Source organism: Lissotriton vulgaris, chromosome 2_1 (assembly GCF_964263255.1).
Source record: "Lissotriton vulgaris chromosome 2_1, aLisVul1.2, whole genome shotgun sequence".
Taxonomy (NCBI): domain Eukaryota; kingdom Metazoa; phylum Chordata; class Amphibia; order Caudata; family Salamandridae; genus Lissotriton; species Lissotriton vulgaris.
The window spans coordinates 454,105,729-454,133,483 of record NC_141687.1 but is presented as its reverse complement, the minus strand read 5'-3'; positions in this window follow the sequence as shown (position 1 = coordinate 454,133,483).

Genomic DNA, 27,755 nt, shown 5'->3' with positions numbered 1-27,755 from the left:
TCAGTTGAACTCAGGTAAGTCCGAAGATTATTTTTGTTAGTTGTCAATACAATTCTCTTTTGTCTCCAACACTCTCATTTATCTTTGCTTTACACTTATCTCTGTCTTCTGTAGACTTCTTTCCGTCGAGACGACTAACTTCCTTGTCAAGCAGGAGGCCTCTGAAGTTCGACTGGATACTCCGCTACTCAGGGTAAGTTCTGCTCCAATCTATTCTCGTTTGCTCTCTCCATCCTCACACTCGCGGACTTAGGCTCTTTAAACGCGCCACAAATGCGCCTCAAAATTCGCCATGAAATGACTCTATACAAGAGTCCAGGAAAAGGCTTCTACACTCGGTAACTCTTCAGGTGAAGTGCGCTGACCGTTAGGCTTGCGCGCTTCACCGTAATTCCAGCACCTGAAGATTCTCAGAAAAATAGACCGCTAAGCCATACTCGGGTTTGGCGGCCATCTTGAAATTCCGTGACTGGACATGCAACCTCCAATGGTTGCAACCTGGATTGTTTTGGGGCATGGAGATTAGCGACTTCCCTGCCAACACTAAGGCTATGTGATTCCTGAGCCTTGGGATTCTGACAACAGTCTATGGCACAGAGGGAGTACATGAGAGGGGCAACAAGCATCAACAGGCCAAGGTACAGAACAGAGCAGGTACATCAGAGACAGCACATGATAGGGGCTAAGTGCATTAACAGGCCATGGTACAGAACAGGTACATCTGAGGCAGCACAAGGACGTATGTCATGCGCACCACAACGTCCCATGGACAATAATAATGCAAGGGTGGTTACAATAGACATTCCTGACATCAATTACAATCACATTTCAGTGATGGGAACTGCACCTCACAGCACAGAATCAGGTGGACTGTGTGAGCTCGTAGCTTCGGACACAGTCGCAGGATCTGATACAGGAATGGGAGATTCAGGCCCAGTACTAGTGACTGACACATGAGCCATAGACCCAGACACACTGGCAGCACCAGACACAGGAGTGTGAGACACAGCCAAAGATCTAGTGACTGACACATGAGCCATAGACCCAGACACACTGGTAGCACCAGATACAGGAGTGTGAGACACAGCCAGATATCTAGTGACTGACACATGTGCCATAGACCCAGACACACTGGCAGCACCAGATACAGGAGTGTGAGACACAGCCACAGATCTAGTGACTGACACATGAACCATAGACCCAGAGACACTGGCAGCACCAGATACGGGAGTGTGAGTCACAGCCACAGATCTAGTGACTGACACATGAGCCATAGACCCAGCCCAGACCCACTGGCAGCACCAGATACAGGAGTGTGAGACACAGCCACATCTGTAGTGGCTGACACATGAGCCATAGACCCAGACACACTGGCAGCACCAGATACAGGAGTGTGAGACACAGCCACAGATCTAGTGACTGACACATGAGCCATAGACCCAGACACACTGCCAGGACATGTCCCTGTACAGTGACCAACAAATACCATGCCAGCATCTGAGACATGAGAGTGGTGGACACACACAGTGGCAGTACCTGAAAAAGGAGAGGGCACAACTGACACAGTGCAACTATATGACACATGATAGTGAACTGCAGCTGACCCACTAGGACCACTGAAATGATGAGCCACAGGGCTGTATGGGCCAGGAGGCAGGGTGGCGCTGGGGGCTGGGGACAGCTGTACTGGAGCGACATTGGGGTGGTCAGGTGTCACCGGTGTGTGTTTCCGTTTCTTTGGGTTTTGTAAGGGCACCCTGGACATGACTGGACTGGTAAGTGGTGCGGCCTCATCAGAAACATCACCTGCTCTCTGGGGATATGCTGGACCCGGCTTGACATTTGCTGTGGCCCTGCCATCTGCCCTCTGCATCATGTGTAATGGGGGATGCAACAACAGTATACTCCTTCCTCTGCTTCACCGGGGTGTGGATGGGAGTAGAGGTATGGGGGACTCCACCTCTGGCACATGTGGTTTACGTTCCTTCAACAACACCAGCTTCAGGGGATGCAAGGGTGATGTATGCCTTTCCTTGGTGGATGTCGTGTCCATGGGAGAACCCTTGGCCCTGGGAGGTGCCTGCTCGCTGGGAGGTGCCTTGGCAGTGGGAGACGCCTTGGCCTTAGGAGGTGTCCTGTCTTTGGAATGTGCCTTATCCGTGGGCAGTTCTCTGTCCCTGGGAGTTGGCTGGTCCTTCGTAATGTCCCTGTCCTTAGGAGTGTCCCTGTCCTTGGGAGGTGCCCTGTCCTTGGGAGGTGCCCTGTCCTTTGTAGTGTCCCAGTCCTTTTTAGTGTCCCTGTCCTTGGGAGGTGCCCTGTCCTTGAGAGGTGCCCTGTCCTTGGGAGTGTCCCTGTCCTTTTTAGTGTCCCTGTCCTTTTTAGTGTCCCTGTCCTTGGGAGGTGCCCTGTCCTTGGGAGGTGCCCTGTCCTTTGTAGTGTCCCTGTCCTTGGGAGTGACCCTGTCCTTGGGAGGTGCCCTGTCCTTGGGAGGTGCCCCTTCCTTGGGAGTGTCCCTGTCCTTGGGAGATGTGATGTCCTTTGTAGTGTCCCTGTCCTTTTTAGTTTCCATGTCCTTGGGAGGTGCCCTGTCCTTGGGAGGTGCCCTGCACTTTGTGGTGTCCCTGTCCTTGGGAGTGTCCCTGTCCTTGGGAGGTGCCCTTGCTTGGGAGTACTTTTTGAGGGGGATGCCTGTGTGCCACATGAATCCCTGTCCCCCAAACCCCCTTGAGGATCCTGTGTGTCAATTCCAGGGTATCTGGTGTTGTGTTCTGTGAAAGATTTCCCTGTCCCAGGGGATGGTGTCTGCGGCCTCCGTGCCCTGCCTTGCTACCTGTGCCTGCTTCTAGTGCAATACCTCGAAAATGAGGCCTGTTCTGAAATGTCACTCTCCCCTGAGACATTAAATGGTGTGGATGGGGGAACTGAAGTAGAACCTAGTCTATATGACTGTTTAATGGCTGCAGACACTGTGTTGGATAATGACTGTACTGTTCTGTGGAGACCAGCAACATCGCCATGCATCCCCTCCATGAATGCTACTACCTGACCCAACTTCCTATCGTGGTCCAGAAATGCAATAATCATGTCTGTCTGCCCTACACACAGCTGTCGCAGCAGATCAACCGCCTCAGCACTAAGGGCAGTTTGTGTCACAGGGGCAGGAGCAGCGGTGCCTGCACCGAAGGCCACTTTGCTCCCCCTACTCTGGCGAGCACAAGCAGTACTTGTTGCAGTTGGTGGCAATGTGGGCCCAGTGTGCTGTGTACCGACTGAAGGTGTAGATTGTACACTCCCTGTCTCCACCAACAGTGCAGACTCACCACCACTGTCTGGAGATGAGGACGATAGGCTCTCCACATATGAGTCCCCAGGGACAGTTCTGTTGCCCTTTCCGGGGCTGCTCTCTACAGTCTCTGTCTGCGTGAGTGTGATCTCTGATCCGGATGCATTGGCACCACTAAGCTCCGTCGTTTATAGGTCAGGGCCCTCGTCCAAAGCTGAAAAAGAGAGAAAAGAGTGCCACACTCACGTACTGCTAATTATAAAATCCAAACTTCCTTGACTGCTGACCAACATGTAGCACCCATCCTGCACACGAACCACCCCTACCAGACATCTTCATGTGAAAGAACCGGGGGTGCCAGTGAAACATGTACATCAAACAAACAGGGCCAGTGCATGCAGCCCACCACACTTGTGATGCCATGGGACCACAGACCTCAATGGCATGTCCTGGGACCCTGCACTACAATGCAACTGGGTTGTCTACCTGGCTGACATGGATGCCAATGCTCAGTCCGCTAATGGCACCAACCAGCAATTTCAGCACAACAGATACACCACAGATGTCACTACTGTGTCCGAGCAGCAATACATGCATGCACTCACAAGTCACAAACCCATTCAGTGTGCTGAACGCTACTTGGCTGCTGCTCCCCTCTCAACCAGGCGGACAGGTCAGGATGTGTCACAGCTATGATAAGGAGCATTAGAGGGGTCATGGTACGTCGTGCAAGCCGGCCTGATCTTGGAATCATCCCCAGTGTCATCTCTGCCACATTCTTGCTGAGCCTGGGGATGTCTTCCCACCACTTGTGGCAGTGTTTGTGTCGCATATGGCACACCCCCACTGCCCGTACATCACCTGCTATGGTCCTCCACACAGCCTTGCGAAGGTACAGCTTGACCTACCATGATGGGAGACAAGAGGGGGCATGTCAGTGAACAGTTGTCCATTCACACAGATAGGAGGTACAGGTATCTTTCAGCAGCCATGCACAGTACAACATATGTGAAGGACCCACAGCACACCGCCAAGATTGCAGAGGCCAGGAGTCAGTGACCACCTCATACACACCAAATCCCCCACTGCACTTAACACCTGTCCTGGGGCACCGTAGAGCCATTCATAGTGGCGGAGCACACCGTCCACAAGGACCTCCAGCTCCGCTGCGGTGAAGGGACGAGACCGAATCTCTCGAACTCTTGGCATGGCAAGGTCCAGGACTATGGCACAGCAGCAGCAGTTGGTGGAGTCCTCAGCAGCAGCAGCAGGTAGAGGTGATGTGTGCAGGCAGCAGTGGCTGGAAGCAGTGGATGTGTGCTGCTCATATTCACACATTTATAGGGCCCTGAGCTGTTATCAGTTGCACACGTCTGCAGCAATTGGTGTTCTCGGGCTGCCTCATTCAAAATTAACCAATGATAGGCCCTGCTGTGGTGGTGCACGGCTTCGGCTATTTTTGAAATCGCTTACGCGTCCCGCGTTACCTGTTTCCATTGGCTACATGTGCAAGGACCATCATGGTCACACACCGCCAACCGCATGTGCACGCTACCGCGATGGTGCATCATTTGAAATTCATCACTCACTGGCATCGAAATGGTGGAGCAGGCATTCCATGGGGGCGGGGCAGGCTAACACATACATTTGAATGTGCAAGTGGAAATGGCAGTTGGTACCCCCCTTTCAGTCACATTGCAGCACCCACTGCAGACCGCCGGGTGCGGTCAGTCAGCCACCGCCTGGTGCGGCCGGTCCCCCACCGCCGGGTGCGGGCGATGGGTGACCGCCCTGTGTATTGACAGACAGACGTTTGACAATGCTTGGCAATGTGGGGCAAGATAGTTTACAGAGTAAATGCCAGGCTCAAGGAAGGGTGTAGTCAGTGTCGGCCCCTCTTCGTGCGGGTGACTGGTGCTTTGCCACTGCTCTGTCCTGGATCCAGCCTCGGACGGCCCATCCGTCTTGGAGCCTGAGTGGACTCATCTGTGGAGGCAGGTTGTTCGGGGGACACCTCCCTGTCACTGGCCCCAGGTGATGTTGGCGGTGGTGGTGGTGACCTGTCCCGCTGGCCACTTGGTGGAGGGGGAGGTGGTGTTGCTGAGGAACCGGCATCGATTTTCGACTATACAGTATCTATAATCGATATTTCAAAATTAGCATGATGTATCTAAATGTTTTAACATATGCACGCAAACATTAGCATAAATCCATCTGTCATATTTTAGAACTCTAGCTTGCACCACTCTCTGCATTTTACACTTTCTTGGCTTGACCGGCGCCATTTTGTGGCCTCGCTCGAAGCCTTACATTAACAGACCCCATTCATTCCTTCTTGCTAAAAGCGTTCTCTTGAGAAATAACCCAACTGTTGCAGAATTGCTGTTTCAGCTTGTTAGGCCTGTCAAAGGTTGTAGGTAGCAGAAGAAGGCCTGATAAGCACATTCCAAGAGGGGTGCGGGCGGACTGTCTCGAAGCTGGCAGAAGGGAGTCACCCGTTCGACCTTGCTAATCTGGGATGAGCTAAACCAAGAGTGCTTTGTGTGCCATATATGGACTTACCTTTCTGTACCAAACTGTACCAGCTTGTATTTTTCCAATGTGGGGCCATGATTCTGCAAATGCAATTGTATATATATGATGTTCTGACCGTGTGCCAGCAGTCTTCTTGGCGGACCTCGTGGGGTTAGGTCACAAGGAGCTCCTCTGGCAGAGTTTGTTTGTTCTAATAAATACTTGGACCTTCTACACTGCCAACTGACTGATTATTGGTAATGGGAATGGGATTGGTTGTGAATAAGGGTGGGCGAATTTGCGGATTTTACGCGATTTCGCGGTCCGCGAATCTCGCGAAATCGCGGTAAAATCCACGAATCAGCGGGGATGAATTTTCAGCCAAGCAAGGGTTACAACAGTAGGTGCAAAAGTTGAACCTAATTTCTTTGTAACCTTTTACAAAAGGGTTACAAACAAATTACCTTCAACTTGGAAACCTGCTGCTAATTGCTTCCTGGTGCCTCGTTGCCTACTTGCAACTATTCTCTGACCCTGCTCTGACCCTTGAAGCAGGGTCAGAGAATAGTTACAAGTAGGCAACGAGGCACCTGTCCAAGGAATTAAATTAGGAAGCACTTACAGATATAAAAAACAGGAAGAAGGGAGAGGATGGCAAATACACCCATTTTGAGTTGTCAGGAGGGGTTAAACTAAAAGAGACCTTTACAGCACAATTTTCATATGCATTTTGCTAAAAATAAAAAGCTGTATGTTCTGTAGGGGCAACTCAGGAATCCGGCCCTTCAGAGATCCGGCCTCTCTTTCTTTCTCCCGTTCTCTCTCTCCCTCTCTCTTTCCCTCTCTTTCTCTATCTATCTATCTATCTATCTATCTATCTATCTATCTATCTATCTATCTATCTATCTATCTCTCTCTCCCTCTCCCATAAACGACTGCATGGGTAACTTCGCTATGCAAGCGGCTCGCGAAGACGCAAAAAGCCCCGCGAACACGCAAAAAACCCTGCAAACACGCAAAACACCCTACAAACACGCAAAAAAACAAAAATCCGCAAATTCGCACAAATTTGCGAATTTTGCGGATCGCAAATTCGCAAATACGCAAATTCGGGGATCGCAAATTCACAAAATTCGCCCATGCTTAGTTGTGAATATAACTATAATTGGGAAGTGATAAATATGTTTCGGTACTTCAGTTGGCGACTCCGCCGGGACTCCGCGTTGGGGTCGTCCCTCTGTATTTCAGATGACAATCGGGATATTGAAAGGGGTGCTCCAGATCGGGGGGGTTGCAGAATAGACCAACGAGAATTTGTGTTTTTGCTTCGCCCTCCCGATCACGAGGACCTCAGCTGCTAGTGGCCCCACGCCGGAGTCCTTCGGTTGTGACCCGAGAACCAGCCACGTTGGCCCTATCGAGAATTGGCAGTGGAGAACGTGCAATCAGACCTGTGTGCACCAGGTGAGTGTTTTGTCCTGTCTTGTGTTGGATTCTGGACTTGGTACTTGGCATTTGGTGACCTGTGGTCACGGAGATACTCTGAATAGGGCGTCTGAAGGGGCAACGTTGAAATTGCACGTGCAGATGCCTCTGGTTTGATTTTTGTGGAAACACTGGAGATAGCGACTATACGCCTTTCGTGGGGACTGCGGTTCTCACTCGGCCGGATTGTCCTCAGGAACGCCGACAGTTGAGATTGGGTAGCACTCGGACAGATCTGGAGCGGCGCTTGCAAAAGCGGGCTTAGCCAGCATAGTCCGGGAGGTGAACCATGAATACTGTTGGATAGCCTGTAGGTTGGTCTGTGGTTTAGAAACCTGTGTAAACTATCTCCAGGCAGTCTAAGGACAAGACTGTTGTCGAAAGGTGATCTTTGCAATTTTGAATATTTGGATAAAGGGTTCTCCATAGGTGGGAGTTGACGGGCTCCACCTTCTGTTTGCAGAATATTGGTATTTTGTTTGTTTTTGTCATGTATAAAAACGCTATGTCTTGTTTTTTGTCCCATTGAAAGTTTTGTTTTACAAACGTGCGTATGTCTATTGGATGAGAACATGGCCATGTGATTGAAAGAACTGTGATTGATGTAACTTGATTCTGTTGTGGTGAATAATAATACTTGATTCCTATTCAGCTCACGTAGAATAGGGAAGGAAAATGCCGTGCTTTAGTAAATTATGCTTTGGCTGCGTTCACCGAGAGAGCGTGAGGTTAGACGAAAGTCAACCTGCCCCTCCGGAAGGGACACCCAGTCACGATATGTATTGTAAACACGGTATAGGACCCCTTCTCTTTAATGCCTTGTGGCATAAGTACACCAAGGATAACGTAGAACTACAGTGGCCGAAAACTGGATCCTTTGATGAGAAAAAGATTCAGTATTTACAAGAGCGCCTTTTTGTTAAACGCAGCCGACAGGCCATGTTTGACACTCTTAACAAATGGCAGAAAGAGGCAAAGAGAAGATGTATTCGGTCAGAAAAATTACTTAAGATACAGCAAGGGCAAACAATAACACAGAAAGCTATTGCACATGACAAAAATAGAACAGGAAAGAATATTGAAAAAGAAGATAGACGATTTAGGCTGCAAGTTGATAAAAGCTATCTAACGCAAAATGAGGCTGAGGATGGGATTGAGGATCTGCTAGACAAAAGACCTCCCCCGCCATATGCCCTGCAGCGCATATACCCCGCAGTCCCTGTTCAAACGGCGGCTGCACCCCAAGCATCCGCACCAGAGGAACGAGGCTCTGTCACCCCTAGACATGACGCCGGCATTCCATCCCCCTCCACGGGGGACCTGTTCACCCTTGTCCCTGACCCTAGATAGACCCTACCATTCCCTCACATACAATTGAGCATCCCGAGTCCCGTAGGGGTCTCTCATTCGGCCAGCAGCACACCCGGTATGGCGGATCAGACCCCGAAAGGGGCAGCCGGAGGGTTGGATGGTAAACGACTATTCACTAGATCATCTGTGGCATATGGTGAGAAGGAAGTGTTAGCAGATCAAGCCGTCACATGGATAAGGAGTGATGCATATACAGTGGAAGACATATGGAGTACAGTGAAAGATTTAGAACCGGTGATGCAACAACATGTGATATTCCAAATGTCTAATTCCCTCATTTGGTCTTGGGAGGTTAGCTTTGATAACGGGAGTGCTCCTCAGATATTATACGAGATTCGAGACTAGACTCATAGATTTATTCTGACCCCACAGGAGGTATACAAAAATGTAGTCTCCTTGGTCCAGTATCGAGGCAGATTATTCCTAAAACAGCCTCAGTGGGCTTCACAGCACCCCATTCGAGAGGTCCATCCCATTTATCATCCCGAAGTCCCCGAACTGCACAATGATAACCAACAGATCACCCGGGCACGGATAGATGCCCGATTTCAGGAGCAATGGGTGTACACTCCATGGAAAAGAAGTGAGGTCCTTGTTCTGAAATCCCAACTGCCCGACCCCCGAAAGAATCCTACCGCCTATTACAAGGAACTAACTGAAGCTGCGGCCTCTGCCGTAATAACATTAGTAGATGTCGAGCTATTCTTTGGGTTGCTGGTGCCTGTTGATATATGGCGGCAGGTGCATGACTCTGATCACGCTGAACTGGGGGGGACGTGGGATGAGTTAAGAGGGTGGGATCGAGGTCACAAACCGGGAGACAAGCCTAGGAATGAAATAACATCCTTGCCTGCAAAAACTATTGCCTTTATGCATACTTTGATACCTCCACGTAAGGTCGACTGGGACAAGCTGACCGCTTGCCGGCAGAAAAAGGATGAAAGTGTGTCCGACTTCTTCACTAGGTTTGAAGGAGTTTTTATTGACTTTAGTGGGCAGGATTTAGCTACGGAGGGTGGAATTAGGTTGTTTGTGAACAGATTTGTTACAAACTTAGCTCCGGAAGTTTCCGCACGATTGAAAGCAGCAGAAAGTACTGGGACTACCTCTACCCCTTCTGTGATCTTAAGCATGGTCCAGTACTATGAACATAGAGAGAATGAATGTAAGGAGAAGGTGGAAAAGAAGGCTAAAGACCTTAAAACACAAGTATTGCTACAGCAGGTAGTCCGGGGACAAGGAGGGGGCAGAGGAGCTAGAGGGCCCATGTCCAGAGGGGCGGGTACAGGCCGAGGCACGGGCGGGGCTCCGACTGTGGGCTTGAACCAGTGTTCCTATTGTATAGAGAAGGGGCATTGGAAAGCACAGTGTCTGTTGTTGCTTGCCCAAAACGGAGCAGTCCGAGGGCGAGGACGCGGACGAGGAGGCCCTGACCAGAATCATATGCGTAGAGAAGAAGGATCAGGCAAGTCTGAACGTAATCATTTCGATAACCATCAGGACAAGCAGTACTATCATGATGATTACGAATATGAAGATCAGGATACATATGTACAAGCATAGGACAGCCAGGGACAGAGTAGGGGCCAAGTGCCGATCCCGGTCAATCAAAAGGGACCTTATGTAAAGGGGGAAGTGTTGGGGACTTCTGAGAATTTCCTAATTGACACGGGAGCAATGAATAGTTCTGTTGCTCGATCATTGGTTCCAGGGGAAAATAACGTCGCAGTGGGGTTCTCGGGGGTCCCAGTTGTCAGCCCCATCTCCAAACCTCTCCCCTTCTCGATCGGTCCCGCCACTATTGACACCCCTCTTTTGCTGACCTCTCATTGTGGAGAGAACTTACTGGGTTTGGATATGTTGAAGAAATTAAATGCGACAATACATTGTTCTGCTGACGGGGTTTATTTGACAAATCGACCCTGCACTGAACACATGAAACAATGTTTTGCCAAAAATGAACCTCTGCCCCCAGAGTTTGATGGCATCCCAGCCACGCTTTGGGCAACAGGGGATGCTGATGTGGGTAAGTTGGATATCCCCGGGTTTACATTACGCTGAATCAAAGCTCGAAAATGCCGCGCATCCCGCAGTACAAAATAGCACCTGCAGGGGAACGGGCTTTGCTGTCGATTATTCAAGACCTGATCGACAAGGGAGTAGTGGAGGAAACAGCTGCTAATATTTGCAACAGCCCGATTCTTCCGGTTTTGAAACGAAGTTCTGATTCTGGTGAACCGGGTCAGGACGCTGCTTATCGCTTTGTGATTGACCTTAGAGCCGTCAATAAAATCGTGGTACCACAGTATCCCGTGGTAACAGACATCACCATGATCCTTACGATGATTCCGCCAACTGCCCAGTACTTTTCGGTCATAGATCTGAAAAATGCCTTCTTCAGTATCCCCATTCATCCTGACAGCAGGCAGATCTTCGGATTCTCGTTATCGGGACGCAGCTTCCGCTTCTGTCGCGCACCTCAAGGCTAGACTGAAAGCCCGAGCATATATAGCCAAGCCCTTAAGGCTTTATTAGACGATCTGGACATGCCAGAGGGCAATGTCCTTTTGCAATACGTGGATGACTTACTGATTGCCTTGGACACAGAAGAAGGTTGTAAAACTGTGACCGTTAAATTACTGCACCATTTGGCTGCTAAGGGGAACAAGGTATCTTTGTCAAAATTTCAATACTGTCGTCAGGAGGTGACCTACCTTGGTCATCTACTATCGAAGGAGGGTAGACGACTAACACCTGAACGAATTATTACTATTGCTAAAATGTCTGTTCCTTGCACGCAACGCGAAGTTCGCGCTTTTCTTGGCATAACCTCTTACTGCCGCCAATGGATACCTAACTTTTCCCTTCTTGCTAAATCTCTGTTGCATCTGACTACTAAGGACGTGCATGAACCCCTCCCCTGCACGGATGAATGCCACCACTCTTTTCACTCTTTAAAAACTGCTTTATGTTCCGCTCCTGTCTTGGGCACTCCTGACTACCGTAAACCCTTTGTACTATATGTGCATGAGGTCGACGGTTGCTCACATTCAGTGTTAACGCAGGATTTGGTGGTAAGCAAAGACCTTGCGCTTATCTGTCAGCCACACTGGATAATGTCGCAAGAGCACTTCCTAGCTGTCTGAGGGCCACTGCAGCTGTTGCGGTGGCAATCCGGCAGTCGGAAGGACTCGTCCTAAATTCCAATTTGACAGTGATGGTGCCGCATGCTGTGGATACATTACTAAACAAAACAAAGCACAGCATCTTACAAGTGCACGCCTCACTGGGTATGAACTAACATTGTTTGCTCCACATATTACGATTACCCGATGTGCAACACTGAATCCTGCCACGTTGTTACCACTCCCTACGAGTGAACTTACTGATGACATACATGATTGCATTTATCGCACTGAGGAAGAAACTAAGGGCAGGATTGATCTCACGGACACTCCTCTAGCTGAACCCCAAGAGGAGTTATATGTAGATGGGTCATGTTTAAAACTAGCAGATGGAACAACAACAGCTGCATATGCAATCACGACTTTGAAGACAGTAGTCGAAACATTCCGAGTACCTCATCTGTCAGCCCAAGCTGCTGAACTTCTGGCCCTCCTGCGAGCCTGCGAATTGCGTGAGGGACTCAAAGTCAACATTTACACTGACAGCCAATACGCCTTTGGCGTGGCCCATAGCTTTGGGCGCCTGTGGAGGGAGCAGGGTTTTCTTACTTCCCATGGTCAGAAAATAGAAAACGGTCCCCTGGTTTTGCGCCTGGTAGACGCCCTCACCTTGCCCAAGAAATAAGCCATCATCAAATGCAGTGCGCACAAATCAATAGTGGACGAGGTGGGGGAGGTAAATGCCTTCGCAGATCAAGTGGCAAAACAGACAGCACAGTCCCCAATGTCAACAATGTTTGTGAACTCTTCCGCAAGGTGGGTGGAGGAATCTGAATTGTCCGATAATACTATGGAAAGTGTGAGAGTATTACAGAAGGAGGCTACACCCGCAGAATTGGAGAGATGGGAAAAGGAGGTAGGAAGATTGGATGAAAATAATTGTTGGGTTGATCTGACAGAAAAGCAAAGATGGTTACTGCCCAATCCACTAGTACAGGCCGTTGAGACTATGGCGTACGGCCCTGCACACATAGGAGCGAAAGGTATCTGTGGGCTCCTGGATCCAGTTTGGAACAACCCTAATATCCAAAGGACGGCTGTCCAGTTGGTCCAATACTGCATAATTTGTTTGCAACACAATCCGGGGAAGGGAGAGAAGGTCCTGAGTGGGAATTTTGCACCCCCGATGCTGCCTTTTGAAGTACTCCAAATGGACTATATTCATGTGGAGCGTGTCAACAATTTGAAATACGTCCTGGTGGTAGTTTGTGCTTTTAGCAAATGGGTTGAGGCCTACCCCACTAAGGAAAATACTGCCATGGCCACAGCCAAGGCCCTTCTCAAAGAGTTTGTGCCCCGCTTCGGTTTGCCCCGCTTCATCTGGTCGGACAACGGGGGGCACTTCCATGGGGCCCTCGTCAAGCATATCTGCGAGGGCCTACAGATTAAGCAAAAGATCCGCGCTGCCCGGCATCCACAATCAGCAGGGCTCGTGGAAAAATACAACGGTATTCTCAAGCTCAAAATGTCCAAAATACGGGAAAGCACAGGGTTGAAATGGCCTGACAACTTGCCTCTAGCCCTTATGTCACTACGTGCTACCCCACATTCCCGATCTGGCCTTTCTCCATATGAGATTATCTTCGGCAGGCCCGCTAGTGTATGGGGGGTACCCAGGCCACGATCCTTTTCTGATATTGAATCTCCTATGTTGATCGATTACCTCTATGCTTTGACTAAAGACCTTCGTTCTGTTTATCAGCAGGTAGCCTCCGTACTGCAGCCGCTGCCAGAGGGCCCCGGGCATCGACTACAACCCGGCCAGTGGGTACTGGTGAAGAAATTTGAGCGAGACGCCAGCTTGGCTCCAAGGTAGTCCGAGCCCCGGCAAATTCTTCTGGCCACCCGGACGGCAGTTAAAGTGGATGGGAGAAAACACTGGATCCATGTCTCCCATCTGAAGAGGCTGCCGTTTCCATTTCCCTATGATCAGCAACGCTCAGGGAGAATTCTGACGCAGGAAACCGAGAGAGCTGCTGCATTTGTACCCTTTTCTGATGCCTGTGAGATCGAAACAAGGCTAGAGGAGGGAGTGACGAGATCAGATGACTTGGTCTCTACTGAATCTGCAAGCGCTTTGAATCCTGTTCTCAGTACCCCGGCAAGCGAAAGTTATCATGTGCAAAAAGTACCTGGTGTACTATTCCCTGATCAGGAAGTGCCGGATAATGTGCTATACAACCTGCGGCCAGAAAAACGGTGCCTCAGACCCCAACACTAGGAGATAAGGAAAGACTCGATTGCATAGATAGGGCCTGCTAGCTTGTTGGTCTGAGGTGCTGAGCGGGACACTGGACTGAACTCGTTGAGAGCTGGAACTTTGATCACTGTGCTCTGTTCAGAAAGAAGGACTAACTTCAGCAAAAGGCCAGGTTGTACAACGGAATAATTCTGACCAGCAATTGTGGGTTCTCTTGTGATGAACGATAGGAGTCTGCCTGTGAGACTCTGACGGACACAGGGAGAAGAACCCTCTGGCAGGACGGACTGCTAGGCCCAAGTTTATTTTGGGACTTTTAGCTAGGAATGTACCCTTTTGGCCGTATTGTCTTAGAAGAAGAATTTCCAATTGCACCACGTCACGTACCGTTTTATGAGCCAATGTTTTCCACTGGACCACAAGGGTCAAAATAGCATTTGTAGTGGTTATAGCTGTCATTATAGCTGTGTTTATGGGCTTATTTGTATACTTAGAACATAAATACACTTTGCAGGATTTCTTACCGACCACTGCTGCCCCATCTGAGCATTTGCTGTACACTTTAGCACCTCACAAAGAACGACATCACCAGACTTATGCCAAAAATGTATTTGTTGAAATGCTTCATCAGACGCACAGTGTTACCAACGTTACTGATTGCTGGGTTTGTGGGCTCCTGCCATCCATGGTGCACAACCACGATTTATTTCTCTCACTACCCTTGTCCTACATAGGAAGCTGTGAGGCTTGGTTCAGACTGTTTTCGACCATATATCGTCACTGGGGTAATAGTCGCAGGGACTCTTAGGTGAAAGAATATAATGTGGTTATGTGCTTTATTGACGAACATGTGGGTTTTAATCAGTCGGGAAATGGGGGACGGGGGACGATAGACCCTCAGGCATGCATGAACAGGTACATGGTGGTTAGGAATAATACTGGTTGCAGGAAGAACTTAAGGATTTTAGCAATTTCAATGCCACTCAATATTTCCAGCTTTTTGTTGCACGAAAGGTAACAGATGATCATATTGTCCCCATTCCTATTTTGAATGCTTCCTCCGAATTTTGTGTGCAAGGAATAGGCTGTGTACGGGTTGGAGATAGTATCTGCAATTATACCTTTCGTATGAAGAAACGCATTAACCCTGCATTAGTTACACCACCCAATGTGTATTTCATCTGTGGAGAGAATGCATAAACTTGGTTACCACGCAATTGGGCCGGGCACTGTTACTTGTCCTTCCTATACCCACCTGTATACCTAGCACCATCTGATTATCAGAAGACGCATCAGCTACACCCTGTACGCACAGCACCCACTGCGGTGCCTATTAGACAACGTAAGCAGCTCATCAAGACCGAAGTCGATCAGACCGACACCTCCTTATAACAATTCACAGACTTTAGCAAAGGTTTAGTGCCGTTCTGGGGACCCATATTCAATAGCAGAGAAACAAGGAGGTTGTCCAGGATAGTGGAAAATGTCATCAACAGAACAACTGACATCTTAGCCAACCTAACTGTTGAGCTTCAGGCGACGAGACTCGTTGTGCTCCAAAACCGTATGGTTTTAGTCGTTATTTTAGCTGATCGATGTGTAGCATGCCGTGTGATTGGCAGCTCTTGCTGTGTGTATATTCCAGACTCCGCCCCCTCTGTTCATCTGGCCATTCAAAAATTGCACCGCATTGCCTCTGAAATGCATACTGATAATGGGTCGTGGTCGCTATCAGGTTGGTTCTGGGGGCTCCTGTCCGCCTGGGGATGGAAGCTGTTATTGATTTTGGCCGGAGCAGCCGGTATCATCTTTACCTGCTGCATTCTGTTACAATGTGGCCCGGCCTGTTGCTCCTATTGTGCCTCCCGAGTCACCACACTATGCGTGCCTGCCCCAGTACCCTCGAAACTTCAGATGTTGCAGAAGGAGATTCATGAATTGATGGCCATTAACGAAGACATTTTTAGAGATTAGCACGCCTGGCTTTGGTATTTAGCTACACCACGCTAAAAGGAGGGTTTGAGGAACCGGCATCGATTTTCGACTATACAGTATCTATAATCGATATTTCAAAATTAGCATGATGTATCTAAATGCTTTAACATATGCACACAAACATTGGCATAAATTCGTCTGTCATATTTTAGAACTCTAGCTTGCACCACTCTCTGCATTTTACACTTTCTTGGCTTGACCGGCACCATTTTGTGGCTTCGCTCGAAGCCTTACATTAACAGACCCCATTCATTCCTTCTTGCTAAAAGCGTTCTCCTGAGAAATAACCCAACTGTTGCAGAATTTCTGTTTCCGCTCGTTAGGCCTGTCAAGGTTGTAGGTAGCAGGAGAAGGCCTGATAAGCACATTCCAGGAGGGGTGCGGGCGGACTGTCTCGAAGCTGGCAGAAGGGAGTCACCCGTTCAACCTTGCTAATCTGGGATGAGCTAAACCAAGAGTGCTTTGTGTGCCATATATGGACTTTCCTTTCTGTACCAAATTGCACCAGCTTGTATTTTTCCATGTTGGGCCATGATTCTGCAAATGCAATTGTATATATATGATGTTCTGACCGTGTGCCAGCAGTCTTCTTGGCAGACCTCGTGGGGTTAGGTCGCAAGGAGCTCCTCTGGCAGAGTTTGTTTGTTCTAATAAATGCTTGGACCTTCTACACTGCCAACTGACTGATTATTGGTAATAGGAATGGGATTGGTTGTGAATATAACTATAATTGGGAAGTGATAAATAATTTTCGGTACTTCATTGCGCGGGATAACCACTCCCTCCAAAGAGTTGTTTGCTGCCCCATGAGGTCCACCATTTGTCCCATACTGTTGTCCAGGGACCGCAGCAGCTGGAAGGTGTCAAGTGAGTCTTGGCGCTCACGATCCGCATGTGCCTGCGACTGCTCGTACAACGCTTGCACTCTCGCAATGGCATCCAGGGTCTCGATCCCAGGATTGTGTGGGTCTTGTCCCCGACCTTGCCTTGCACCTGCCCTCGTGTTCATGAACTGTGGCTTCACCTGTGTCCTCCCCAGTCCACTCTCCCTGCCAGCCTGGGATGTTGATGGTCCATCATCGTCAGATGGGTCAGGCAGGATGGCACTGGCAGGAGTGGTGGCGGTGGTGGTGGTGGTGGTGGTACCTGCACAGGTCACAATGGCAGTAGTTGCTGTTGTTCCACTGTCCAAGGTTGTAGAGGCAGGGACGTCCTGGGAGCCTGATGGCCCTGGGAGTGTAGTTGGACCGGCATCGTCCTCCATACCCGAGGTGTCCAGGGGATCATCACCGGAGAGTCCAGGTTGTGAGGGGGGCGACTGGTGCTGGCGGTTGCTGGTTTCTCCTGTCAAGTCTCGGTCACCTGAGGGACAAGAATTTAAGAATCAATGCTGTGGACATGACAGGTTTGTTGTTGTTATATTTCAATTTTCTAGGGAATCAGGACATGGTTGTTGGGGACATCAAATTGGTGTGGTACACAGTACTGGGCATTATGGTGGTGTGGAGGTGGGGAGACAATACTTGGATATGTGTGGTCCTGTCCTGCTATTGTTGGAGCCCCTGTGAAGATGGCTACCTACATGTAAGTTTGAAGAGGGAGAGCATTGGTCAGCACATGTTAGGCAGACTCCATCTTGCTCTGGGATGGGACATGGGTGCCTGTTGGGAGTAGTAGTAATGGACCCACCCCATCCTCCCGGTAGACATGCAGGCCTGTTGCGAGTTGTCATGTTGGACCCACCCCCACACTCCCTGTAGCCATGGGGGCCTGTTGGGAGTTGTAGTCCTGGACCCACCCCCACACCCACCCTCCCTGTAGCCATGGGGGCCTATTGGGAGTGCTGGAGCCACCCCCACCCTCCCTGTAGACATGGGGGCCTATTGGGGGTTGTCGTGCTAGACCCACCGTCACCCTCCCTGTAGCCATGGGGGCCTGTTGGGAGTTGTAGTGCTGGACCCACCCCCACACCCACCCTCCCTGTATCAATGGGGGCCTGTTGGGAGTTGTAGTGCTGGACCCACCCCCACCCTCCCTGTAGACATGGGGGCCTGTTTGGAGTTGTAGTGCTGGACTCACTCCCACCCTCCCTGTAGACATGGGGGTCTGTTGGGAGTTGTCGTGTTGGACCTACCCCCACTCTCCCTGTAGCCATGGGGGCCTGTTGGGAGTTGTAGTGTTGGACCCACCCCCACACCCACCCTCCCTGTAGCCATGGGGGCCTGTTGGGAGTTGTAGTGATAGACCCATCCCCACCTGCCTGTAGACATGGGGGCCTGTTGGGAGTTGTAGTGCTGGACCCACCCTCCATGTAGCCCTGTAGCCATGGGGGCCTGTTGGGAGTTGTAGTGCTGGACCCACACCCACCCTCCCTGTAGACATGGGGGCCTGTTGGGAGTTGTAGTGCTGGACCCACACCCACCATCCCTGTAGACATGGGGGCCTGTTGGGAGTTGTGGTGTTAGCTGCTTGACCACATGCAAGCCTGGGAACATAGGAGGCTACATTTGTAGGTGATCATGGTGGGTGCATTTGAGCCCTGGCCTTCACATTTGGGTGACTGTGTGGTCCACATGCATGGATTTGAGCCTGGGAGATGTGTCTTAGCAGTTGTGCAAGGAAGAACATGACACTGTGATAGTGGTCATTGGTTTGTACTTACAAGCCTCAACTCCCTCTTCTATTCCTTCCAGACTCTCAGGGTGCAGTATGCCTAGCACCTTCTCCTCTGATTCGACGTATGGTATTTGCCACCGCCAGTGTCGTGTGCCCGCAGGTGGTTCTTGGACCTGATGCCTTTCAACTTTCCTTGAGGTTGTGCCACCGCCTCTGGATGTCGTGTTTGGTGCGTGGTACGGTCCCTGAAGCATTGACGCTGGTCACTATCCTGTCCCACATAGTGGTTTTAGTTGCCAAGGGGGTCTGCTGCACTAGGGTACCGAAGAGATGTGGTTCGACACAGATGATTTCATCCACCATGACCTTCAACTCACTCTCTGTGAACTTGGGATTTTTCTTGGGGGCCATGGTGTGTGATGTGCAAGGTGTTGGTGTGGGGTGTGCAGGTGTGTGGTATGTAGGGAAGGTGTTGTGGGGGTTTGTGTGGTGGGTGTTTTGGTGTGCAGCTTGTATGTGTGTTTGTGTGTGTCTATTGTGTGTGATGTGCTGCCTCTTTCTTCCAGCTGTGCTGTGATGCAAAGAATTGTGGTAATGGGAGGGATTCCTTTTATACTCTGTGTGGTGGTTGTGTCCCAAAGGTTTTTAGCAGTCAGGTGTTCTGTGGTTGTGGAGACTTGGGTGCTCTTGTTTGTGCTAGGGGGGTGTCACTGAGGCGTGTAGTTGTGTGTTTTCCAGGTGGGTTTGTGTCCTGTTCTTTGGGTTTTCTATTTACTACCGTCCGCCATTTTTGTTTCAGTTTGACGGCAGGGGTGATGTTTGTTTCGTCCTTCCACAGTCATGCTCTGTTTGTCGTTGCTTTTTTTCCGCGGCAGTCAAGGACAGTGGTGAGTTCCATTGGGATGGCGGGGTTATTCTAATCGTGCGCCCGGACCCTTCACAGGTCTGGCGGCAGTTGGGCCTGTTTCCACGGTCATTGCATCGCGGCGGACGGTGTTTCTGTGGCTCGGTCCATGTGCCGCGGTCTTTGATATGATCCGTCCGCCGCGGTCGGTGTGTGATGACAGAAATATCCTAATCCCACCCGCGTTTTTTTCGCGGTGCGGTTGGGAGTATGTTTGCCGCAACCATGGCGGTCGGACCAGTTTCCGTCCGCCATCGTAATTGACGTCATAGTTTGGTAGCTAAATTGGCTAAGACATCCGCTACAGGGGCTTGTGCTTAACCTTACGTTTACAGTTGTTTTTACCTTTATCCCCACCCCTTACTGACCTTGCTCCCACTGGCGGATATGTTGCTCCTCTGTGTTTAAATACAGTACAAGGCAATAAAATATAGTTAATTGCTGTGGTGTTTATGTTTGGGCGATGTGTTTTGATGTTAATGCAGATTTTGCAAAGTGCTTCAAAATGGGTCTTTCAGTTGGGCAGTTTCAGCGATACTCCAGATGAAACAAGTACTGACGCTTTAAAGCCACCACCGCTTTTATAGCTTCAATGGGACAGATAGTGCCATATATTCTGAGGAGTAAGTATCGGGAGATGCGGAGCGTCTACCCGACTTCAGTGCAGGGAAAGTGGCTGGCATTTCTAGGGAGGACAGCAATGTTATTGATAAGACAAGCACTGCCGGCGTTTGAGCTCACAGCAGGTACATACACTGCAGATTCTCCATTAAAAGTACTGGAGAAAGGGACCGGGAGACAGCAGAAGCCTGCAGGGGCAGAGAGCCCCCTCCCCTGCAGCTGGAACGTCCAAGGAGGTCGGGTGGGCAGAGGCGAGTGAAGCAACAGGGTGTCACGTGGCCCGTAAGGAATGGAAACTAACCAGAAAAAACTAGAGGAGCCTGCAGATTATCCAATTACAAACATGAATCATGGCAGCACCTTTTATGTTGCTATCCCGCCATAGCCCATGAAAGGTGAATATTACTCAGGGAACTATATCTGAGGCAAAGAGCATGCACCTGCCTGGAGGCAGCAGTGATTTGCCTTTCACATACAGAGGCCTCCACCGTGGCCCGTTGGCAAGATTTACACAAATACTCAGGGACGCTCTCCAGTCCCGTCCCCTCAATCGCCCATACAAAGTTCAGAAGTTAATTTGGGAATATTTCATACGGAAACCTGGAGATAAACAATCTGCCCCAACAATGAATTGCTTAGGTTATGTTTCTGCATCAATGAAGGAAATCTAGCGGAAGGAGCCTCCTTCAACCCTATAACATTATCAATCATCTTCGAAACAGGAACACAAGCGATGGGAAACTTCAATCTTCCCTATTTCCAATCCTTCAAAACACTAAAGTGGCACCAAGACTTTAGCCTACTATGTCTATTTTAGACTTCATGATTGCACAAACCATATGAACTTTATCAGAGTCACGATTGCACAAAGCATACACACTTTATCAGAGAGTCATGATTGCACAAAGCATAAGCACTTTATCAAAGATTCATGATTGCACAAAGCATACATACTTCATCAGAGAGTCATGATTGCACAAAGCATAAGCACTTTATCAGAGAGTCATGATTGCACAAAGCATACACACTTTATCAGAGAGTCATGATTGCACAAAGCATAAGCACTTTATCAGAGAGTCATGATTGCACAAAGCATACGCACTTTATCAGAGAGTCATGATTGCACAAAGCATAAGCACTTTATTAGAGAGTCATGATTGCACAAAGCATGCACACTTTATCAGAGAGTCATGATTGCACAAAGCATAAGCACTTTATCAGAGAGTCATGATTGCTCAAAGCATACACACTTTATCAGAGAGTCATGATTGCACAAAGCTCTCGCGTGCGCCTGGTCTTGCTGCGGACAACTTCGGAGCATGCATGCAGGAGTTGGCTACCTGGATGTCTTCCAACTGCCTGAGGTTGAACGGCAGCAAGACTGAGGTGCTCATGGTGGGGGGATTCGCGTCGCTGTGGTCATCGGCATGGTGGCCATCCTGCCTGGGGGTAACTCCAACACCGTGCCGGGAAGCCAGGAATCTTGGGCTATGGCTCGATGCGGACCTAGCATTCGGACCTCAGATAGGCCGGGTGGTGGAGGCTTGTTTCGGTGTCCTGAAAAGCCTTCGGAAAGTTCTCGATCTACTTCCCACGGCAGCTCAGAAGACGCTGGTACATACCCTCATAACATCGTGTTTAGATTATGGCAACCTGCTCTATCTGGGGGCAATGAGCAAGATCATCAGCCGTCTTCAATTGCTGCAAAATGCAACGGCCCGTCTGGTCTCGAGCCTCCCCGAAAGATCACCCTCAAAGACAGCTCTCCAAGCACTCCACTGGCTTCCAGTAAAAAGCAGGGTTGACTTTAAGGCTCTTTGCACTTGCCACCGCATTTTGTGCGGGAAGGCACATGCCCCGCTAAAAGATCTGGTTATTCGATATGAGCCTGCGAGCTCCCTGCGGTCTTCTGGCTCAGGGCTACTGAAGGTCTTCAAAGTAATAAAAGCGCATATGGGGGGTAGGTCCTTCAGGTACCTGGCTGCTAGGAGCTGGAATGCTCTCCCTCTGGAACTGCGCCTGGAGCTCTCTGAGTCCAGATTCAGGAAGAAACTCAAAACATATCTGTACACCCGGTAGAAAGTGACCACCGCCGGTTGGGGTAACCCTGCCACCACCACTGTAGCACGGGGACACGCCGGTGCGCGTAACCAGGCGCTTTATAAATGTCCCTTATTAATATTAATATTATACACAGTGTATCAGAGAGTCATGTTTGCACAAAGCATACACACTTTATTAGAGAGTCATGATTGCACAAATCATACACACTTTATCTGACAGTCAAGACATGGGCTAAATACGCGCTGCTAAATGGACAGGGATGAAGAATGGGAAATTCACAGAACATAAACTGATGACATGTTCACTGGGGTCCAACCGATGAGCAATGAGCTCTTTCTTGCTTGAAACTCAAGTTGCATCACCTCTTTTATTTGGTCCCCAGAACAATTGTTTTCTTTTTAAAGTAATTTAAAATGTAATCAAAGGTTTACATTTGTGTTGTCGGGGGCGCTAGAGGGCGCACTGCGGAATGGCCGCACTGTTGTGAGGCTCCCGCTGCCCGGAGCTATTATCCGCCTAGGGATCCTGATTACCATCGCTGCGCCCTGATCTGACCCTACAGATCTACTGGGATATCGACTGACCACCCACGGTCCAACTCCTGGGCCATTCGGAGGTTGCTGGCCGAAGTTACGAGGATCCCAAGTTTCCCCGACTTGCGCTCTGGAGGTCTGGTGCCCCTTGGCCCGGCGTCATCGTTCATGCCAGTCCGTGGCTCTGCACGTGAGGTGTAGGCCTTGCTTTGCCCCTCTCCACCGGGCCCGCTCGCTGGCCGGGCAGGCTGTTTGGTTCTCCCTTGCTATTGGACTGATCTTTTGGTTCCTACATCTGCCTGCCCAGATACCATTGCTCACGGAGTCGCAACGGATCTCCTTCTTGTCGTCTGGGGGATCGCCCCTTTGATCTGGGAGCGGAGACGGCCATTTTTCTCGCCGTTGGGAGTGGCGGGGCGCGCTGGCCTGCTCGTGCCCCCACGGTTCGGGTTTTTTTTTGGCCGTACCCTTTGTCCGACCTACATCCTATTTGCCTTGGTCCCCCACTGCATTACTAGCGCACCATTATGGGGAAGCCGGACACTAAACAATCCAAGTTGTCCTTTGACTCTGGTGGAGCTAGGCGGGGGACGCGTTTGCTCCAGGAAGCTGGGACTTCGCGGTCCGCCCCCCCGACTGTCGCTGATAGTGTCCCGCAACCACCACCACCGGACTTTACCCAGATGATGCAGGAGATGAGGCAGGGGTTTGCCACGATAGTGGACAAGGTGGACAAGATATCGTCGCACATGGATGCGGTCGTCCAGAAGCTGGACGTGCATGAGGAGCGCTTGACGACGGCGGAACAGCGCATTTCGGACCACGACGACATGGCGGCCACCCATACCACCCAACTGGCGAGAATGGACAATATCTTGCGTGTTATTGCCGCTAAGAATGAGGAGTTGGAGGCGAGGAGTAGGCGCAACAACGTTCGCATCATAGGTGTGCCGGAGTCCACAAATGTGGGCAAAATGGAGACTTATGTGGAGAGGCTACTGGTGGGCGCCATTGGGGCGGCAGCGTTCTCATCCCAGTTCATCGTTGAGAGAGCGCATCGGTCACTGGGACCTCGGCCGGCCTCTGGGGCCGCACCGCGCCCCATCATCGCGCGCCTTTTAAACTACCGTGACCGGGACGCTGCCCTCCAGGCTGCCCGCACTAATGGGGCCCTCTCCTTCGATGGGGTGTCTTTCACAATGTACCCCGACTTCACGCCGATGGTGCAGGACCAGCGTCGTAAGTTCCTGGGGGTGAAAAAGAAACTTCGGGATCTACAGGTGGACTACGCTTTGCTGTATCCTGCCAAACTTAGAGTGACGCACCAGGCCAAGCAACATTTTTTCACCAACCCACAGCATGCTGAGGATTTTGCAAAGCGCCTCCAGCGCGAGCGAGCGGCTGCAGATCGGGAAGGCGATCGAGACCCTGAAGATGAACATTCGGCGGCTGAGGAGGAGGTCGCCTGATTGTGGTGACTTTGGTCTGCCTTCCTTCTCCGCATTTGCGGCCTAACTGTTGTCCGCTTTCACTTTTGTTGGTGCGGGGGTCATGTCTTTATTGAGATGAGTGTGTGCGTATTGTTTCTTGGGGTCGGTGTGGAACCGCAGGATGGTGCTATCTGGTGTCGCGCTCTGGGCACCCACCCCCCCCCGCGCTGCGCCTGGGGCCGTTTGACACTCATTGGCTCGGACACTGGCGCGGTGTGAGGGAGTGGTATCGTGCACCTCTAGAAGGTTCCCCGGAGGGTGTGCCCCATGTGTACCTTTGGTTTGGATTCTAGTCCTTTGTTGGTTGACTGGATGTGTGTTGGGGAAAGGGGGGGGGTGGGGGTGCGCATGGCCTGATAGTTGGGGTGGTATCAGGTGGGTGGGAGGGGCGGGAATGAAGCTGGCCATGCTTGCTTGCCCAGGACTCATGGATCGATATGTGAGGTGCTGCTGTTGTCTGTGTGCACAGGTGCGGGTTCGTGACCGCTGCCTCGGCTGGTCCATTTATCTATTTGGCACAATTGATCCTGGGGACCGTGCTCCCGTCCGTCATGGGCCCGGTTGTAACGGCCGCCATCTTAGGCAGCCACGTGGCGGAGAGCGCTTTGCACGAGAAACACGTGTGCGAGTTGTGGGCCGTATAAGCTGGATTGGCAGTGTGCGGCACGCAGTGTGTTCTGAGAGCTTGTTGCATGGATGGTTGAGCTGGGGGGGGTTGTTGTGGTTTTGGTTGTTTGGTTTGGAGATGGCTGGGGAGTGTGTGGAGTGTATGTGGGGGGACGACTGCGCCCTAGGGTGTGGACCTGTCGCTGGCTGTTGCTGGTAGTTGGATGCTCTGTATTTGCTTATTGGGTCCTGTGGGGCCCGGAAACTGGGTAATGTCGACTGCTGTTATAGATCAGATATCGATTCTGTCCTGGAATGTACGGGGACTTATTGATGCCAGGAAATGTCGTAATGTGATCCAGTATCTAGACAGGCATGCTATTCATGTTGCTCTCCTCCAGGAGACGCATCTGCGTCCCGCTCCTTCCCCCAACTTTGGTGGGAGGTGGGCTGCGGCCAGGAGGTTTGCTTCCTATTCTTCTTATGCTCGAGGGGTTGTCATCCTTGTTAAAAGATCGCTCGCATTTCAGGAACTGGGATTTGTGGGGGACCCTGAGGGGCGATATGTGCTACTGTGGGGGCGGCTTGGGCAGAACACTGTACTGTTTGTTAATTGCTATGCTCCTAATGTCGATACGCCAATCTTTTTTGTCACTTTGTGGGGTCATGTTCTTGCTGTGGATGCCACTTACATTGTTTGGGGGGGGGATTTCAATTTTGCATTTCATTCCCAGTCGGACAGATCGGAGGGGAGTCCTCAGTATAATGTGCAGGCTAGAGAAGTGTTGCGTGGGATTGTGGAGGAGGCTGGGTTGGTTGACAGCTGGAGGTACGCCCACCCTGCCACCAAGGAGGGCACTCATTACACCACACATGCTCATTCATGGGCGAGACTGGACTATGTGTTTCTCTCTAGAGGGTTGGTAGCTGGCCTACGGGAAGCTACACATCTGGCTCGGACGTATTCTGATCACTGTCCGGTGAAGGTTGCTCTATCCGTCCCCGGGCTGCATAGGCCGCGCCCACCTTGGCGCCTTTTTCCGACTGCTTTGCTTGATCCGGTGTTCAAGGAGGAGCTTGGTGTGGAGGTGGAGGCGTTCTTCCCTAGAAACAAGGGCTCTGTGGACAGCGTTGAGGTTATATGGGAGGCGTTCAAGGTTACGATACGGGGTGTCACTATTTCTAAAAGTTGTGGAGTACTGAGACTGATTGTTTGGACCCTCGAGAGCTTGGAAGCTGACCTGCGAGACTTAGAACGCAGGATGCAGGTTGACTCTGATCCCGATCTTCTGGCGCAGTTCCGTACTAAACTCTCCGAGTATGAGGAGGAGGCTGCTAGAGAGGCTAAGCATAGGGGGAAATACTGGACGGCGAGGCGATACTGTGAAGGGGAGCGGCCCGGTAAGGTCCTCGCTGCCCTTACTAGACATCCAAGGCATGGGTCTGACGTGTTGGAATTGGTGTCGCCGGATGGCACTCGCTGTCGGGACACTTCGGAGATTCAGCGTACTTTTATTGACCATTATGCACACCTTTACACGACACAGCAGACTGGTGAGACCCGGTATGGCGGATTTCTTGATGAGCTGGCACTCTGTTGGTTATCGGATGATCATCGAGCGTTCTTAGGCAGGCCCCTAGAGGTGGAGGAGGTCAGGAATGCCATCATGTCTCTGTCTAATGGGAAGGCCGCCGGTTTGGATGGCCTTCCTGCTGAGTTTTATAAGTGCTACGTGGACACCATGGCCCCTGTTCTCCGTGAGGTTTTTGAGGAGTCCCTGGAGGAGGGGCGTCTGCCGAGCTCCATGCGGGAGGTCACCATTATGTCGCTGCTCAAGCCGGGTAAGGATCCGCTGGATGTGGGCTCCTATAGGCCCCTCTCATTGCTCAACTGCGATGTCAAAATTCTCGCGAAGGTCTTGGCAGTACGACTAGCCGAGCTCATGCCCGTTATTGTATTACCTGATCAGTCGGGATTTGTGCCCGGCCGTGCTACCTCCCACAATCTTCGCACCTTGTTTTCGCTTGTGTCGACCATCGCTCCTACTATCCCGGTTGCCGCTATCTTTCTTGATGCCACTAAGGCGTTTGACTCCGTCGAGTGGGGCTATCTTATTGATGTTCTTTGTCGGATGGGCTTCCCCAGGATCTTCATCTCATGGGTTAAGCTCTTATATACTGATCCGATGGCGAGGGTGGTGGTGAATGGGGTGTTATCCCCCTCGTTCCCTCTTACGAGAGGGACCCGACAGGGATGCCCCCTCTCGCCCCTCTTGTTTGCTATTGCCATTGAACCGCTGGCCTGCAGGATTCGTCAGTTTCACCAGCAGAGTGCCTTTAATTGTCTTCAGCGGCAGGTCGGTATTTCTTTATACGCCGACGATGTTACACTCTATGTTAAAGACCCTGAGCACAACCTTAATTCGCTCTTACGTGAGCTGGTCGCGTTTGGGGGTGTCTCCGGTGTCCATATCAACTGGCGGAAGTCTCAACTTTTCCCCCTCACTGCTGCTGTAGCTAGGTTTCCCCTTGATTACCCTCTGGAATGGTGTGATTCGGAGTTGCGGTATCTTGGCATTGTCGTGCCCTTGGATAGAGATGAATCGGTACGGCTTAATTATGGTGTAGCTATTACTAAACTTGCAGATGATGTCACTAGGTGGATGTCCTTGCCTCTCTCCATGGCCGGTAGGGCGTCCCTTATCAAGATGGTAGTTTTACCCCGCTTTCTTTACCTCTTTCAAAACCTTCCGTATTATCCTGGTGCTTATTTTTTTCGCAGACTTCGATCCGAGCTCATACGATTGTTCTGGGGGGGCACGCAGCCGCGGGTGGCTTGGGCTACCCTTACGTTGCCCTATGCTGATGGCGGATTCGACGTTCCTGAC